The sequence below is a fragment of the Prosopis cineraria genome, unplaced genomic scaffold, assembly GCF_029017545.1.
Source record: "Prosopis cineraria cultivar Desert tree isolate PC_DT_omini unplaced genomic scaffold, ASM2901754v1 PC7, whole genome shotgun sequence".
NCBI classification, from domain to species: domain Eukaryota; kingdom Viridiplantae; phylum Streptophyta; class Magnoliopsida; order Fabales; family Fabaceae; genus Prosopis; species Prosopis cineraria.
Window position 1 is genome coordinate 18,088,915 of NW_026555338.1, and position 19,296 is coordinate 18,108,210.

Here is a 19,296-nt window from a genome sequence, read left to right on the forward strand (position 1 = left end):
ACATGAACAATAGATGTTATGATGTTAATGTTAAGCCGTTGTTCGTAAGTAATGCATTGCATGGTTTGAGTGCAATTTAAAGTGAGTTAGAGCCGTTGCATTGACGCTTGGATGTAGTGTTAACTGAGCAAGGGTTATTGTATCATTCTGGACATGCAGGGCTAAAGAAATTAGTTCATGAGAGCAAGATTAGATTTGATACTTGAAATGTTGGGATATTGAATTATAAATTTGTAAGAGTTGTGGGGGTTATGATTTAAATGAAAATCAATATCCTATGCTTGCAAAAAACAAAATGGTGTGGAGAAAAAGCTAAGGATATTCAAAGTTTTAAAATTTAGTACACAAAAAAAGTAAGCACACGTAATGAAATAGGCATCATTATTGATAAGGAGTGGAAGAAGAATGTTGTAGAAGTTAGCAGAATTAAAGATAGAATTATTTTCTTAAAAATAATAGTTGGATGTGAGAACGTTAATATTATTAGCGCTTATGTGCCTCAAGTTGGGACAGAAGTCAGTCTTAAGGAATTATTTTGAAAAACTTGGAGGGATTGATTGAACACACACCACAAAGTGAAAAGATTTTTATTGGAGGGGATTTTAATGGACATGTCGGGAGAGAGGTTGGTCAGTATGTGAGGGTGCATGGTGGTTTTGGTTTTGGAGAGCTAAACAATGAAGGACAAACTCTTTTTGATTTCTCGTTGGTATATGATTTTAAAATTGCCAAACACTTGTTTCAAGAAGAGAGATGAGCATTTCATTACTTACAAAAATGGAGCCTCAAGGTCACAGATTAATTTTCTTTTGGTTAGGAATATAGATAGAAGACTCTGTAAAAATTGCAAGGTGATTCCCGAGGATACTGTAACGACACAACATAGGGTCCTTGTCTTTAATGTGTGTATTATGAGTAAAACTTAAAAATGTTGACAAGTAGTAGCACCAAGGATTAGCTAGTGGCAATTAAAAGGTGAGAAGCAAAATATTTTCAAGTGGAATCTTTTGGACAAAGGAATTTGAAAATATCAAGGAAGTGCTAACATCTTGTGGAAAGATATGGCTAAACAGATATGGGAGGTTGCAAAAGTAGTTTTGGGAGAATAAAAAGGTTTTGGTCTAAGAGATAAGGAGTCTTGGTAGTAGAATAATAGTGTACAGGACAAAATCAAACATAAGAAGAATTGTTTTAAAGCCATACATTTGTGTAACAATGATGAAAATTAAAAAAGGTAGCGTATGGTTAAGAAGGAAATTAAGAGAGCTGTAAGTGAGGCTCGCTTTAAAGCTTTTGAAGAATTTTATAAGAGTCTTGAGACAAAGGAAGGAGAATGAAATATTTATAAGATTGCTAAGAGTAGAAAAAGAAAATCAAGAAATCTAGAACAGGTAAGGTGTATAAAGAATAAAGAGGGAAGAATTTTAGTAATAGATGATAACATTAAAAATAAATGGGAGATCTACTTTTTCAAACTTTTCAATGATGGAGAGGGTTTGTTTAGTAACTTGAAGAATTTAGTAACTTGTGAAGGAGAACAAAATTTATCATTTTATAGAATAATATGTGATAAGGAGGTAAAGGAAGCTCTTAAGAAAATGGCAAATGGTAAAATTAACGAACTTGATTGTATATCTATTGAAGTGTGAAAATGTTTAGGTGAAGAAAAGGTGTGATGGTTAACTAAGATATTTAATGTAATTTTATGGTCCAAGAAAATGCCTAATGACTGGAGGAGAAGTACATTAATTTCTATGTATAAAAATAAGAGGGATATTTAGAATTGTACTAACTATAGAGGGATTAAACTCATAAGCCACATAATGAAATTTTGGAAAAAAGTAATTGAGCATAGGTTGAGATTGGAGATAAGTATTTCTGAGAATCAGTTTAGTTTTATGCCAGGTAGATCGACTACAGAGGCGATTTATCTACTAAGGAGATTAATGGAAAAGTACCATTATAAAGATAAAGATTTACACATGGTTTTTATTGATTTGAAAAAAGCTTTTGACCTATACCAAGAGAAGTGCTTTGGAAAGCCTTAGAAAAAAAAGGAGGTATGAATTGCTTATATCAAAGTTATACAAGATATGTATGAGGGGGTAAAAGCTAGTATAAGAACTTCTAATGGTCAAACAAAGGACTTGAAAAATTTTTAAATGTATGCTCTTCGCGAATGATATAGTTTTTATAGCAGAGACAAGAGAAAAGATTAATTGTAAACTTGAGTTATGGAGGAGGACATTGGAGTTGAAAGGTTTCCGTCTGGGTAGGAGTAAGATGAAATATTTATATTGTAAATTTGGTAAGAGACTAATCGACAATAATTGGTAATAAAATTGGAAGATCAAATTATACCTTAAGTGGAAAAGTTTAGATATTTGGGAGCCATCATTCAAAATGATGGCAAAATTAGTGGGGATATTTCACATAGAATTTAAGCTGGGTGGTTTAATTGAAGAAAAGCTAAAGGAGTGATTTACGACCGTAAGATGCTTAATAAACTTAAAGGAAAGTTTTATCGTACTGCTGTCAGATCGGTTATATTATATGGTAGTGAATGCTGTGCTCTAACAAGACGACAAGAGCATAAAGTTGGAGTAGTAGAGATGAGAATGTTACAATGGATGTGTACACATATACGTAAAGACAAAATTCAAAATGACTATGTATGCGAAAAAGTGGGGGTAGCACATATTGAGGAAAAAATGATAGAAAATCATTTGAGATGGTTTGGGTATGTACAAAGAAGACTGCAGGAGGCACCAATAGAAGAGTAGAACATATAACTTTGAGCTTTGTTAAGAGGGGTAAAGAAAGGCCTAAGAGAATACTCTTAAAAGTTATTGAACGCGATCTCTTAATTAATAATATTTTTAAAAACTTGGTAAATGATATAGCACAATAGCGTCTTGCAATCCATATAGCCGACTCCATCTAGTGGGATAAATGCTTGTTGTTGTTGTGATGGATTGATATGTAGTAAAGGCAAAATTACACTCTTGGCCTTTTAATTTTACACAAGGTTTTAATTTGATTCTTTATTTTGTTAAGGTATCGGTTTACTCTCCTAATCCTAACCTCATTCATCTAATTAAGGAAGTTAATACAACAATTTTAAATGCTAACAAAGCATTTACAGATGCAAATGAAACTTCCATAAGAGCCTCAGATTTTGTTTTTTGTTTTTGGTTTTTGGTGATAAAAATATCAAATATATTAAAAAGATAAAAAGAAATTAATGGCATAAGAGCAACATGCTTCAGGACATCTACCTTGGTTTTTGTGTTTTATAAGAGAAACATGTTTCAGGATATTTAAAATTGTTTTGTCAATATTTTTCATTAATTAGATTAAAAAGAAATACAAGATAGCTTCTGCAAATGTTAACCTACTGAATGTAATAGGCATAGGTAGTTTATTTATAAAAAAATAATTAGATCAATAGTATTAAAATTAAGAGAAAGTATTTTATAAAATTAAAGAATTAAATTAAAATATTATTTAAATTTAAAAGATTAACGACATACTTTTATCTGTATTGAAAAAATAATTGGTGAGATTAATGAAATGGTTATTACCTTTTTTAAAAAAAAAATTTGATCATTGAATATGCAAAAATTGATAAAATCAGTAGAAAATCATAAACATTTGTTTGGTTAGATGAAGGTCCAAATTCTCAAGATCAAGTCAATAAGCGTTAGTTTTAGTAAAATTGATTACAGTTGTTTAATGCTTTAAGTACAAGGTTTAAGTTTGAGCTCATATAAATATAAATACATCTTTTAAGAGAGTTATTTTTAATTGAGTCAGACAATGTTTGAATATATAATCTAATAATATAGTTATTATAAAAAAAAAATACAATGTGCACAATGAAAAGGATCAAGGATGAACCTAGAAGTCGTAGGACGTAGGTTATAAGGACAGCACGCATAATTTTGTGACAATAAATATAGAATCAAGGTATAAAAATATCCAATAATTTTTTTATTTTTTATTTTTCACATATAACACTCGTTATCTTCAACTCAAAGAGAGTGCAGAGTGCACCATTTTTAACGAGGAAATGCACCCACCTCGTTAAATTTGCCACTGTGTTGAACGTTAAATTGACAGGTAAGCAAGTAGTGGACCATTTTGGCTGACGTGGACATCATTTTACGGAACCATCTTCGGTGCTTATCAGGGTGATGCAATTTTAATCTGGATGGTCCAAATTTAAAGAAATAATTTAATATTTTATTTTATATTTTTAAAAATAAAAATTTATAAAAATTATAAAAAAATTTTAATAAATATTTTTTTACTAATCGAAGTTTATATTTAATTTATAGTATCTGATTTAATATTAAAATTTTTATATTTTTATATATTGACTATTCAGATGTATTATGTACAGTTCAGATTTAAAATTTTTAACTTGTAACTTTTTAAAAAATATTTTTTTAAAATTTATAATTAAAATATTATATATTTTATTTTTTAATAGTGTATTCATTAAAATAAAAAATAAAAACTTTAAATTTGAACCTTGCAGATAAACATTTGATATCGAATATAAACTGTTTAACAATACATATAGATAGTTAATTTAAAAAATTATAATATTAAATTAAATCATTAAATTAAATTAATATTATTCATATCAATGGTCAACTTATTTAAAAAAAATTATAAATTTATATTTTAATAAATATAAATTTAAATTAAAAAATTGAGCCGTTCAGATTTAATTTGAACGGCCCAGATTTATTTGTATGGATGAGCACCTCGATGCGGAGCACCGAAGACCGACCCTCATTTTACTTAGGTGGACTCAAATATCATCACCCCCAGCTCTCATCCGCCATTTTCTTCTTCCTCTCAACAAAATCCATAAAATGGAACCAGAAACATCACTAAAGAAGCATGAAATTAATCCAGAATAAAAAAGAAGCATGAAATCAAATCTAAACACATTTTCTTCCACGGCCTTCTTTCACAAAACAAAATCAATCTATCTAAAACTTAGATCAGATTCACAACGAGTTGCAGAAACAGAGAAAGACGAAGAAGGAGGGCTTACCATCCAGACGCAAGGCACAGTGAGGAAAGCACGAGTTTGGAACTTGGAAGTCGAAGAAGATGAGGGACTGCGAGTCGTCTGTGAGTGAATCTTGATTAAGGAAAGCTTGAGTCATACCGCAGTGAGAACGGAAAGGGAAAGCACCGCCATGAAGACAGAACGGAAACGCGTCGATCGACGGCGTTCAATCACTCATTGATCTCAAAATTTGGAAACGCGCCGATTGAGTGAAATGAACGTCTGCGAGCTCTCCAGCGGAGACTAGCTCATGAATAAAACATGGCATGCGTAACTTCAATTAAATTAAATAAAATATAAAATTTTAATTTTAATGATTTTATTTTTAAAATTTTCTTTCTCATCTTTTATTTTTTTAAAATTATCAATGGTATAATAAATTTACATTTACAATCACATCATATAATAAGTTTTTATTAAACATGTTATAAATGATGTGTTTCAGCCTTTCAGGTCTATGCGAGAATTTTTTGCTCCAGCAGGGCCCTTCCGCTCTCGCTCCCTTCTTGCCTTCTCTGACCATAAACCTGAGTCAACCTTGACACTTGGCATCAACAGTGGGATCCACTTTACAAGACTAACATTCGTTTGGCATTTTTCACGATTTGGGTAATGTTGCGCTCATTAAAATAGGTTATTGAGTTGAATTTTCTTGTATGATATTTGACTTAGGATTCGTTTGAATTTTAATTAGATATAATGAATTATAAAAATAATTAATTAATATAATTGACTATAATTATAATTGATTATATTATAATGTCATTTGTTTAGATATTATTTTTTTAAAATTAATTATAATAGAATTGAAGATGTTTGAATAGTTTATTCAGAATCAATTTTAACTCTTCAAATTATTATAAAGGACATGGCTTTTCAAAATTAAATTAGGGTTAAAGTATAATTTTGCTTTTAAATTATTTTCGGAGAAGCAATATTATCCTTAAACTATTTGTCATAGCAATATTGTCTTTAAACTAATCAAATCGAAACAATGTTGCCTCTATTATTAAAATGTCAGTTATAGTAGCTTGTGGGACTCATTTTTTATGAGTTAAGGTGTAATTTTGCTTCTAAATTATTCTTAAAGGAGAAATGTTGCCCCACTGTTTAAAAATCATAAAATAAAATAAAAATAAAATTATAATAATATTAAATAAAATAATATTAAATATATATATATATATAAAATGATAATAATATTAAATAAAAATAATATTAAATGTATATATAAAATAAATATAAGAAAAAATATAAATTATAATTTTATAACTTGTCAAATATAAGTGGATCATGATTAAATTAGATATAAGTAGAGTCAAAAGTACCCGCATTTACACTTATAATTATCAATATTTTTATAAAAAATAGTCTTAAATTATATTTTATACAGATGAATTATTCAAAAATAAAGTTTACTTTTAATAGGATCAAATTTTTGAATTTTTCTATTTTTAAAATTTTTAGCTTTTTTAATATTATATTTAAAATTGTTCAGTTTTTTCAAGACTGCTCCGATTCCCAATTCAACTTTGGTTTCAGGTTTAATAGTAGCTTAATTCTTGTCCAATATAACTCAATCATGAAAATAGTTTTAGTCAAAATTGAGTTGTTAATGATAGCTCTAGTTGATAGTTATATGTGCAAATGCAGATATTTTTGAGTTTATTCATATTTAATTTAATCAAAATTCACTTATACTTAACAAGTTATAAAATTATAACTTATAATATTATTAATTTATGATATTTTATATATACTGTAAATTTTTTTTCTTATATTTATTTTTTATATATATTTAATATTATTATAATTTTTTTATTTAATTTTATGATTTTTAAAAGGTAAGGGCAACATTACTCTTTTGAGAATAGTTTAGAAAAAAAATTGCACCTTAACTCATACAAAGTGGATCTCATTAGCTACAACAATGAACATTTTAACAGTAGGGATAATATTGCTTTAATTTGATTAGTTTAGGGGCAAAGTTATTACGATAAATAATTTATAAGTAACATTGTTCCTCCAAAAATAGTTTAAGGAAAAAATTACACCTTAATCCATTAAATTATTGATAAATATATATAATATTATTAAATTTGTTAAACTTTAAAGTAAAAAAAAATTATTTAACTTATATATCTAATTACTTATAGAAATTTAAATTACATTAAAATTAACAATTTAATTTACATAAATAAATAACTCTATATATCTAAGTTCAAATGAATTTACTAAAAAAGAAAGATATAATTTTTAAATACTAAATATTAATTTTATAATAAATAAAAATTTTGTTGATAATATACAAGCTGATTTTTAATGACATTATAAATATGAGTTATATTTGATGAATATATTGTTGATGATAGTATGGATGAATATTCATCAACACTAAGGCTATTATTTACATCTTTGAATTTTTTCAATTCCGGAATTTTATTCTCACTTGAGAGATGCGATATCTAAAGAATATAATAGGTTATATTTTATCAATGAATCTGATCTGAGCCCTTCTTCTACAATCACAGGTGTTGATTCCATAAAATCGATTGAGAGAAGCTGGGAGGCAGAGCTCATGACAAAATGTCATTTAGCTTAAATAATCGATTAGTTGAAAATTGTTGCGTTTGGGTAATTTTCACCCAAACCATGATTTTTTTCCCTAAAAAAATGATTACGTGGGCAGTCCAAACAGACACTTAGAAATTAAAATACTAGATGTTTTGAAAAAAAAATTGTTGGATATATTTCCACTTTAACCTTTAAAAATGTCATATACAATTAGGAGTGTTCATGGACCACACAAGACCGAGACACCTTATCTCGTGTCCTGTTTAAAAAAAAAAAAAGAACGGAACTTAATTTTTAATCTCGTGTCCTGTGTTATCTCGTTAGGAATCATGATGGGACAAGAATGAGATCGGAACGGTGGTAAATCAGATAATGTCGATGAAAGATCTAGATAATAACATTCATTAAAATTTAAATCATATAATTTATTAAGTTTAAAATTAAAACAATATGAGTACATAAATTACACCAATTTAAAGTCAATTATTGAATTACATTAATCACAACTACACATTATGATAGCAATTACAAGTGATCTTTAGGTTATAAGAGCAATAGTAACAGGCAAGTTAAGCACAACGTCAAATCATTATTTTTCTATTTTAGTTGAGATGTGTTAAGCTAATTAATCTTTTGAAGATAAAACAAGAAATATGATATAAATAAAAGTTATTAAATAAATAGATATAAGAATAAATTATATTAATATAATTAATATATTATAAAAAAGATATTACCTTATTCACTCTATGTTGTTAAAATTATCAATATAAAAAACTTTAGTTTTATATAAGAATTGTAAGTATTGAAATTATAATTGATATAATTAATATAAGTATAAATTATATTAATATAATTAATACATTTAATATATATTTTAAAATAAAAATAATATATATAATATTTAGGATGAGACATTCTGATGATAATCCGTTCTAAATTTCTTTTCTTTCTCATTCCATTTTAATTTTTTTTGAGTCAGGACAAAATTTATTTCAATATGATGAAATAATATCGAATCAATTAAAATGGGTACAAGTGTAATATCCCTGCATCCAACTACGCTTGTTTCGGGTCCAGACCACCCACGCGGAGCCATCCATGTTGTCAGACGTCTTGGTCTCTTGGATGATGCACATCATGCAAGGAGCCAAAGCGCAGCTGGACCGTCCATTTTTGGGCAACACCAGTCGTCCACATATCCCTTTAAACCCATCCATCCGCATCATTTTGCCATTTCCGGTTTTTTAATGACAAAAGTTTTCAGGGATAATTTCAACTAAAAATCAAGGAAACAAATATATTTACTAATGAGTTTCAAAAAAAAAATCTAAAAATTCACCATAGAATTTATGAACTGAATTGAAATAAAATGGATGCCTGAAAAGACCGAAACACTATTTTATGAAAGAAAAAAAATGATTTACATTTGAGATTGGTAAATTAACAAGTAAAATTAAAGAATTAACAACTAATAATTCTGCATTTAAGATAAAATGATTGAATTAGTATGATTATTGACAAGTTATGTAATTTACAATTAATATTAGTAAATTAACAAGTAAAAGTTAGATAATTAACAACTGATATTAGGCTGATTATTGACCGGTGAAGTGATAACCTATTGAAATTAATGTCAATTCAACATACTTTCCTGCACTTTATTTGATGAATTAGATCAATTGTGAATATTTTGGGTTTAAATATGGGAAAATGAGCTTTATTCTAGATTGACCTAGAAAATATAATTTATTGAGAATTTTGCAAAGACTTACCTTGATTTTAAACTTTAAAAGATCTCATAGCTCTATCTACTGTTTTAGGTGATTTATTTTAGCTAATTTTGAAGATAGATAGCCAAATGATAATTAAAGATGCATGTGAAAACATAACAGTAGAAAAATTGGAGCCAAAAGTGAAGATTAGAGGCATTGTGTCATGTGCTATGGTGCATGCACAGTGCGTTGCGACATGTGGCACAGACATAGAGTTTCTAGAGATGCAATAGCACTACAGCGCATTACTAATACGTTGCAGTGCAATTTAACATTTTGCCACATACGTCATGATGCACTGATAACACGCCACGGCACATGGCTTAAATCTCGCTGTGGGTTTTGAGCTATAAAATGGAAAAATTAGGGTAGATAAGACATAAACACGCCTTCAAACACTAAGTTGTGACTTTGAGAGTGTTTTTAAGGCTTGCTCTACTAGGGTTTAGGGTTCTTTAAGGAGATTTGACCAAAGATTGAAGATTTGAAGAGATTCAAGTAAAGTTCCTTTAGTTTTTCTTCTTCTCTGAACTTTTTTCTCTTTGTTTCTGATATGGATGCTGTGTATTTTGACATTTATGTCTCTTTTTTGAATATGAGTAGCTAGTTCTTGTGTTTTAAGATTATTTTGAACTTTTGTATGGATTAAGACTTGAATATTTCTCTTTTTTGATAGTTAATAATATATATGTGTTTATTTTATCCTATACTTAATGCTTTTAAGTGATTGATCACCATTTATATTGTTTTGTTCACTTATATTGTGCTTGAAAGAGCTAATTCAGGTGTAGAACTTAGATAAAATAGTATTGGAATTGAAATTTATAAAAATAAATGAATGGTTTTGTTGGTAAAATAGAGATATTTTATTAACCCTTTATAGTAACATTAAGATTGGTGCTTAAAATTTATTTCACTAATTAATTTTTTAAGAAATTATAAAATTTTAGTGTTTTTCAAATATACTTGACTTTGACTTGAAAAAAGTTTTTTCAAGTGAAATGAAATCTTAGACTAACACTTATTTTCATTAAAAATCTATTTAAGAGGAATTAGTTTTAGTTTTATAAATATAAAGGGGAGAGATAATCCTAGATCCTCACATCCAAAAGTTAAGATTTCAATAAGTTTTAACTGCTTGAAAATAATTTTAATTTAATTTTTATTACTTTCACACAAACACACTTTTGATTTTGCTCAACCTATCTTAAAACTTAGTAGTAAATTTTAACCCTCATTTGCCTAAATTCTTGTAAGAACGATAACTCTGAAATATTCTCCACTTGTGACGACCCGTACGCTTGCGGTAATGCTTGACAGTGAACATGAAGTTAGATAATTTACAATTGATATTGGTAAATTAACAAGTGAAGTAAGAAAATTAACAACGAATAGTAGTGCTTTTTGGTCAAATTGAGTGAACAAGTCTTGTAAATGATTCACAAGTCAAGTTAAATAGTTAACAAGTGATGTTGACAAATTAAAAAATAGTTATGAAATTAACAAGTAATGTTCTTATGATTATGGAGTTGCAAAATTAATTAATTAACTATTTAATAAGTATTGGTAAGGAATTAACATGTATAAGTAAGCAATTAACAAATAACATTAGGTAGTAGTAAGGTATTTGTTAATTTTTTAGAAGGGCATATTAGTCTTTTCAACTATCCATTTTATTTTAATTTAATCCAAAAATCCTTCGTGCTATGTTTGAATGTATAGGAATTTGGATTTGGATTTGTATTTGAGCCAAATCCATTGTTTAGATAATTAAAAAAGTATGGATTTGAATTTAATCCAAGTTCTACCTCAATCTTTTCATAATTTAAAATCCTTTATAAACCTCTATCATTTCAAATCTTATATCAATCTCTTTGTAATTTGACTGGCCCATCGATGACATTGAACATGACCAAATCGACAGCAAAGACTAGGACCAGGTTACAGCTGCCAATTGGGATTGGATAGCTAACATTAATAGGGATTAGATGGTCGACTTTCATCAGGACTGAATCGATGGCGCCAATAGGGACTGGAACATTACACTGATTAGGGCCTAATCATCGGCACCGACCTAGAACAAAATGCGAGCGACAACTGAGATTAGATAGTTGACCGAATCGATGATGCTGACTTAGGCCAAAGTGAAGCGATGATCAATAGTTTGGTTTCACTAAAAGTTAGCCATTCGATCCCAATTGTCACATGCACTTTTGTCCAAGTTGGTGCCGATAGTAATGTCTCAATCGGCGCTGGTGGTTAGGCCCTGATTAGTACTAATGGTCTAATCATGGTGGAAGTTAGTCGACTAGTCCTAGTTGTTGTCGGTGGTACAGTCTTGAAAAGAGCCTACCATTTGATCTCGGTAGGCGTTAGCGGTTTGGTCCCGGTAGAAGTTAGCCATCTAAACTCTTGACTTTGACTAGGACCAAACTGCCAACATTGTCTAAGTTGCTTTGAAATTTAGACATAGAATTTAAAAAGGAGAATGACAAGTAAGGATCTTATAAGAACATTAATGCTAAATTAGGAACTTTAGTATTGAAACATGGTAAAAGAAATATTGAAATTTGGAAACATCAGTGTTGAAAAGTTCTAATTTGACATTAACATTCTTACAAGATTCTTATTTGTCATTCTCCCAATTTAAAATTTAAAATTTTACTTAGTATCAAAATAAAAAATTTTAATATTATAATTTGAAACTTTTTATATCATCCAAACAAAGAATTTAAAATCTATAAATTTTAAATGTGAAATTTCAAATATGAGATTTCAAATCTAAATTCTTAACTCAAATTCACCGGTCTAAATGCAGTGTCAGTAAATTTTGAAATTCCTTTTGGAACCCATTGGTAAATAATTTTCTTCCCTGGTCCTTAGTTAAAATTTTCCTAACGTTTTTAAGTATGTTAACTCTAACTCACCAGAATTAGAATATGCTTTCAAATTCAAACAACATTTATATAAATACTTACAAATCAATTACTAACAAAATCTCCACCTCAATATTGAGATTTGAATGTACAATCTCATAAGTTATGAGCTAAATTTTTATCAATTGGACCAACCTTTGTTGATTTTATTTATTTATTTAATAATGTTGTATAAAAAAATTGTTATATTAATTGTACCAAATCAAAATTCAAGAATTAAGTTTCAATTAAGTAAAAAAATATAAAGATTGAATTGTATTGACTAATCAAAATTTAGAGATTGAGTTTTAACTAAGTAGAAACTAGAGGGATTAACTAATTAATTTTCTCATAAAATTTTAATAGAGAAGACGTAAATTAAAAGAGTAAAGCAAATTAATTAAAATCTTTTAACCTAACTTCTCCATTTTTCTAAAAAATTGAAATTCATTAAAATCTCTCCTACTTTTCCCTCATTTTCATTTCTCCTGCAACAAAACAAAACAGAGCCTGACATTCACTCAAGTATTCCCATTTTTCTCTCATCCATGTCTCCCGGGTTTGACTTGTGCGTTTGTGTGATGTAGCTCTCTACAAAATGTGATTAGGACATAAATGTGTTTCGGCCAAAAAAAAAAACATATAGAAACTGAAATATGAATACTCACTTTATACAACGGAATTATAGTATAAGAAATTAAACCGAAATATAAAGAAAGAAGGGGGCAATATAGCAAGAAATTAAATGAGGAGAAATAACATGGTGAAAGAATAAGAGAATAGAAGTAGCCCAGGGAACAGTTTTTGAGTCTGGAGGCATATTTTGAATTTTGTGAGTTTCTAGGATCCAACTCATTTAAACTTTCATTAATAAAAAAGAGAAAGAGAAGGATAGAAGTTAGAGAGGATGTTATATAAATGGTGTTTATGCATACACATTATGCAATAAAATGAGATAAAAAATAATTTTATAGACAAGAAGAAATAGCAACTTTATTTTCAAAACAGAAAAATCAAGAAATAATAAAATTATGCTATAACAAGTATTATAAACATGAAAATAAAATAATAAATAATGATGTAACAAATATTATGAAATTGAGTTGTATATACCTTTTATAAATAGATGATATCTCAATTGTACTATACATATTAAAATAAGAAAGCTAGACACTCTCTTGTTATCTTATTCTTTCTTTCTAGATTTTTTTCCCTCTTCTCTGCTTCTTTCTTCTTTATTATTTATAACACCCTTTAACAATACTATACTAAGTTATATTAAAGAAACGCATTTTAAAGAAACTTAGTTATATTATTACATTTTGATATATAGGAAATAATATCGGATTTATTTGTTATCCTTGTTAATTAAAAGAATATAAACATGGGAAGTTTTTTGAGAAATTCTTTTACTACTGTGTGTTTGGATTTTAGTTGAGTATAATTGATTATAAAAAATTAATTAATAATATTAATTTTGAATATAATTGATTATATTATGAGGTATATAATTGATTTATAAAATCAATTTTAATCATAATTGAAAAACATCATTGAAAATCAAGTAAAACCATGATTTTATGAAAATATATCTAAACATCTCTATTATATGTTAACATCAATTATGAATCCAAAACCATTTTTTCAAAAAAAAAAAAATTAATCACCCATGACACATGCCAAAATCAATTATGAACCAAAAACTATGATTTTCTTAAAAATATCCAAGCACTCTTATACATGCCAAAATTAATTATAAACCCAAAATAATGGTTATCCCATAACATACTATTACTTGTTTTTCAATTCATATTTTCAATTATACTTTTCTAAAAATTTATCTAAAAATCATATAAATTATTTTGCAAATCATATTTTTTTGTTCATAATTGATTTTGACATGTATAGAAGTATTTGAATATTTTTAAGAAAACAGTAATTTTAGGTTCATAATTGATTTTGTCATGTAAATTGAGTGTTTGGATATTTTAGGAAAATATAGTTTAGGATTCATGACTGATTTTAACATATAATGTAACATCTTGAATTTCTATTCCTGCATTAATGTGAATTAGGGATTGAATTAGCCATTTAATGTGGGATTAGAGTTCTAAATTGTGAAATGTTGTATTACTCTTTGGGGGTGTCATATGAATAGATTTGAGAAGAAGAATGAGGTCTTAGAACAGAGCATGTAAGCATAATGAGAATTTTCTTCATTGTGCCACGCACCACAGTGCATGATGCAAAACTTTGTTAAGTGGCTTCATGGAACAACTCGTGAAACTGAAGGAGAAACAGAGTTAGAGGAGTCAGATGTGGAGAAGGTGCCAACATCTACTACGACAAGCAAAATCAGGAGCAAGAGCGATGTTTCTAACCTGTTACTTATCGGGTAAGTCTTGTACCACTTTAACCTTTGATTCTACCATGTTTTCTCTTATGTTTAACTAGTGAGAAATTGCATTTGAAAGTTTGAAGGAGTTGATTTTTTACCTTATAGTAATAGAAAGGTTCTCCAAAACTAAACTAATATTTTATGACTTATTTGAGTTGGAATGGTAAAGCTTTGATGCTATAGGCACGATTTGCCCTAATCTAGAGAGAGTAGTTAGAAAAAGTTGATTGTGATGAAGTTAATGCAGGGTATGAGTGGAAATTGGCTATAGTGATTGTGAATGAATATGATTAAGGAAAATGATAGTGATTAGTTACTTAATTGCGATAATTGACACTTTTGTCAATAGCAAAATTGACTTTAGTTTGCCAATTTTATTTAGATTCTAGTGTGTGATGCATAAATATGAAAAGAAACTTGAGTAGGGTTGTTAGAACATGGGTAACCCTTTATAGTAAACAGAAGGGTTGAGGTAACTATATAGTTTATCATGTTTATTAACTATTATAACTGTATAAAAGTAATTATATAACTATGGTTTAGTTGGTTTTTATGCATAATTTGGTATTGAAAACAAATTTAGCATGAAATGGATTTATGAAAAGAAAGTTTAAGGATTTCTAACTTTGAATAAATATATGTATGTATGTTATGAGTAAAAGTATATGGTGTGCAAATGTAAAAAAGGTAGTGGATTATGAAAAAAAAAAACATGATTATAGGGGATAGGAGTTCACCTAGGATAAGTGGGGATGTGTGTATGGAGATATGTGAGTGAAAAATCCATATGGTAGAGCTAGCACCATAGGACATCCGGTGCAGCATTATGCAAGATGTTACCATGGGTAATCCGGTAAAGCGTATTATGGGACTGTTACCATGGGACATTCAGGTAGTCTAACAACTCCTTAGTGTCACTTAAGGTGCAGTTAGAAGTCAATAATGCCTCTATTACAAGTATGTAAAGAGGAAAACCATAGTCCGTAAGTGAGTTAGATTACTTTTGGTCGGGTGTTTCTACCTTTGAAAGTATACTTAGGTCAACGAGTGATTGATTCAATAGAGTTTATGGTTTCATGTCGGGAAGCATTGGAGGTTCAGTGGCTAGATGATCATGTTAGTATGTATTTATGTAGAAATACTTTGAAAAGATGAAATTTTCTCATATTTGATATATATATATATATATATCTGATATTACTTTAGTTTGGTTATTTACAATAATAGACATTTAACAAACTATATTATTACTGAGATTTTTTTCTCACCCGTGGTTATTTATATTTTTCAAGTTCTGGCACTAGTAGCTCAAAAGGAAAGACATAGGCTGAGTTGATGCCTTTCAATAAAGCCTCTATAAGAATTTGGTGTAATGAATTTGTAGGTTATTAGTTATGAACTTGTATATAAGTTATTATAGAATTTAGTGCATGAGTATATAGTTGTGATTGTGACATGTTTTAGTGATTTTGAGCTCCTTAGCCCTTTATACTTAAAGTGTATGCAGAAAATATATGATCTTGTATGAGATTGGGAAGAATAAATGAAATTTTGCCCAAATGTATGGATACGAGTAATTTACCGGTCAAATGTGTGTATATATGTTATATTGCCTATGTGATTAGTTAATCAGGTGTGTATTGTTCAATTGGATGTGGTTAAGGCCCAAAAAGTGGTAATGACGTATGGTTTTGAATTGAGATGCACGAGTGGCAAATTTTAACTTAAAACGATCAAAACACATTTGGGTGTTCAACTTTTAAATAGGATATCTGATTAAAATGAAACTAGTATCATTAGTTAAAATATGAGACAAGCTTTGTGTAGACGCTTGAATCACCCCTATTGGATATTAGTGCGAAAATGGCGCACATCTGAAGTTCGTACCAGAATTTGCAATATAACGACAAACTCAGGTGTGTGTGCCGAAGCACATATACTCGCACGCCGCAGTGCACGGCACAGAGAGTCACGTGGTCTTTATGCCACATGTTATGGTGCATGTGGCATGAGTCGTAGTACACGTCTTATATTTTGACCTAATTTTATTGAAATACACATATTCCCTTAGTCTTGAGTGCACCTTTCAATATTGCTTCTGCTGTGTAATGTTTTATAATTTGAGTAATTTATGAAATAATTTTGATAATATTTGTTTTAGGATTCCAAAGTTCTCAAAATAAATAATTTTGGATTGATTAGTAAGATAAATAAAGGGTTGAATGGTAATGTCAATAGGGCACTACTATAATATGAGTGGTTGAATATACTTTCAAAAAACGTGATTTTGACCTAAAAATTGATTCCAAATTATCTAAACAGGCACTTTATCATGTTAAAAAAAAAGAAATAAATACTCTATATGTATCATTGCATTTGTCATTTAATGTTATGGATTTGGATTTAGTAAGTTAAATTTACTCACTCAATGAGTGTATTAATTATAATCATTATATTTTATCAATATGATTATCAAGATATTTTCTTTAAAAATTCAAAGCATTTATCAGGATCAGAACACTTTCCCCTCTAAAAATTTGATATTTGATACTTTCTAAATATTATATGACAAAAATCTCTTATAGCCATTCAATTAAATTAAATGGTTGTTATTATGTAACATGAGATACTTATTGAATGAGTAGATTTAAAGTGTTTTTAGATTAAAAAATTCACAACTGAGGTCAGGATTTTATTGAGGCTATCAAGCTGAGGTTAAGAAAAATAAATAACATGATTTACGTTTAGATATATTTTTTCAAAAGTTAGTTGGACAAATTAAAATTTATTTGGATAACTTGATTCAAAAGCCAGTTGAGATGAATAATAACAAAAAAAACATGAGTTTTCTATACATATTTTTATGATTAATTTGATATTTTTAGGAAAAAGTATAATTTTAAAATTACATTTTTAAAAAATTAGATTACAAATATAAAATACATTAATAAGTCAAATATCTTAATTTTTAAAAGGTAGTTAGAATTATAATAAAATTTGAAATACTAAAAAAAGATCAAATAAATTCATAAATTATAAAATATTCAATTCATATTATTTACAGTTTAATTTTGGTATGCAAATCTTATTTCATTCTAATCTTATTATATTTTCTCCCTCTATTTAATGTTTCACAAATAAGGTTATATTAAATGGAGTGTATTTTAATTAAATAATGAAACAATATTTTAATTGTTTTTCTTCCTTTACTTTGTCTTAATTCATAAATTATAATTATAATTAAATATAAAATAATGAAACACAGTATAATCATCTTCTTCCTCCTTAGAGTTTAGCGCAATGCAAACATACTTAAAAACACACACAGTGTCATAGTGAGCAACACACACACAGTGTCATAGTGAGCACCTTCTTGCTCTTCCTTCTCCTCCGCTTTTCCTCAAAGCCCTTTGTTTCTTCTTATCTTGTAGAGTCCTCACAAAACCCTTTCACTTCATCTCCCTTCTACACTCTATCCCTCCATCTTCTTCTTCCTCTCCCACCACCAGTGTCATCTCCCTCCCCACCACCTGCATCTGTCGTCTCCCTCTCTACCTCAATGAGTCTGGCTTTGCAATCAAGACTCATTCTGCAACAATGCTTGTTCAATTTTTTTTTCCAAACATATTTAATGAGCTTTTTTCATCTCAACTGAGGTTGGAGTCTCTCTAACCTCAGTTAAAAAGTAATTCAAACATGCATTAGTTACTTTCACAATACAAATTACACTGCACCAAGATTAAGAATTGAGAAATAAAATATATATGTAAAAACATAACATATTTACCAAGTATACCTCATGGAGGAGCAAAATCTTGTTTTAAACATAAACAATAAAATATACCAAAAATTATTATTTCAAAGTCCAAAATGACCTATAGCATGAAATTTTAAATTAAATATTATTTTAAAGTCTAAAATGACTTGTAACATGAAATAATTGAGGTTGCATTTGATGGTTGGATTTAAATTAGAAATTGAATTTTAAATCTTATATTTGAAATTTATATTTAAAATTCATAAATTTTAAATTCTTTGTTTGGATGATATAAAGAATTTCAAATTATAATATTAAAATTTTTTGTTTGGATCTAAAGTAAGATTCTAAATTTTAAATTTTATATTTAAATTTAAAGAAACTTTTGGTGTGAAAAAAATTTAAAACAAACTAGGACGATATTGGCATTCCATTCCTAGTCAAAGTCAATAGTTTAAATGGCCAACTTTTACCAGGAATAGATTGTCAATGCCAACTAGAATTGTAGCATTGACGACGTTTGGGACGGGATGATAGATTTCCATCAAGATTGGACCAACGACAATCGGGATTGGATGGTTGACTTTCATTAGGACTAGACCGATAACGATGATTGGGATGAGATGGTTGACTTCTATAAGGAGGCAATCAGGAATGGATTGCTGTTGCTAACCTAGATTTTGCTTGCAAATAGAATCAAATAACAGTCTCCCACCATGACTGGGTAGATGATTTTGACTGGGATTAAACTACCGACTTCGATTAGGATCATATTGATGATGATTCGA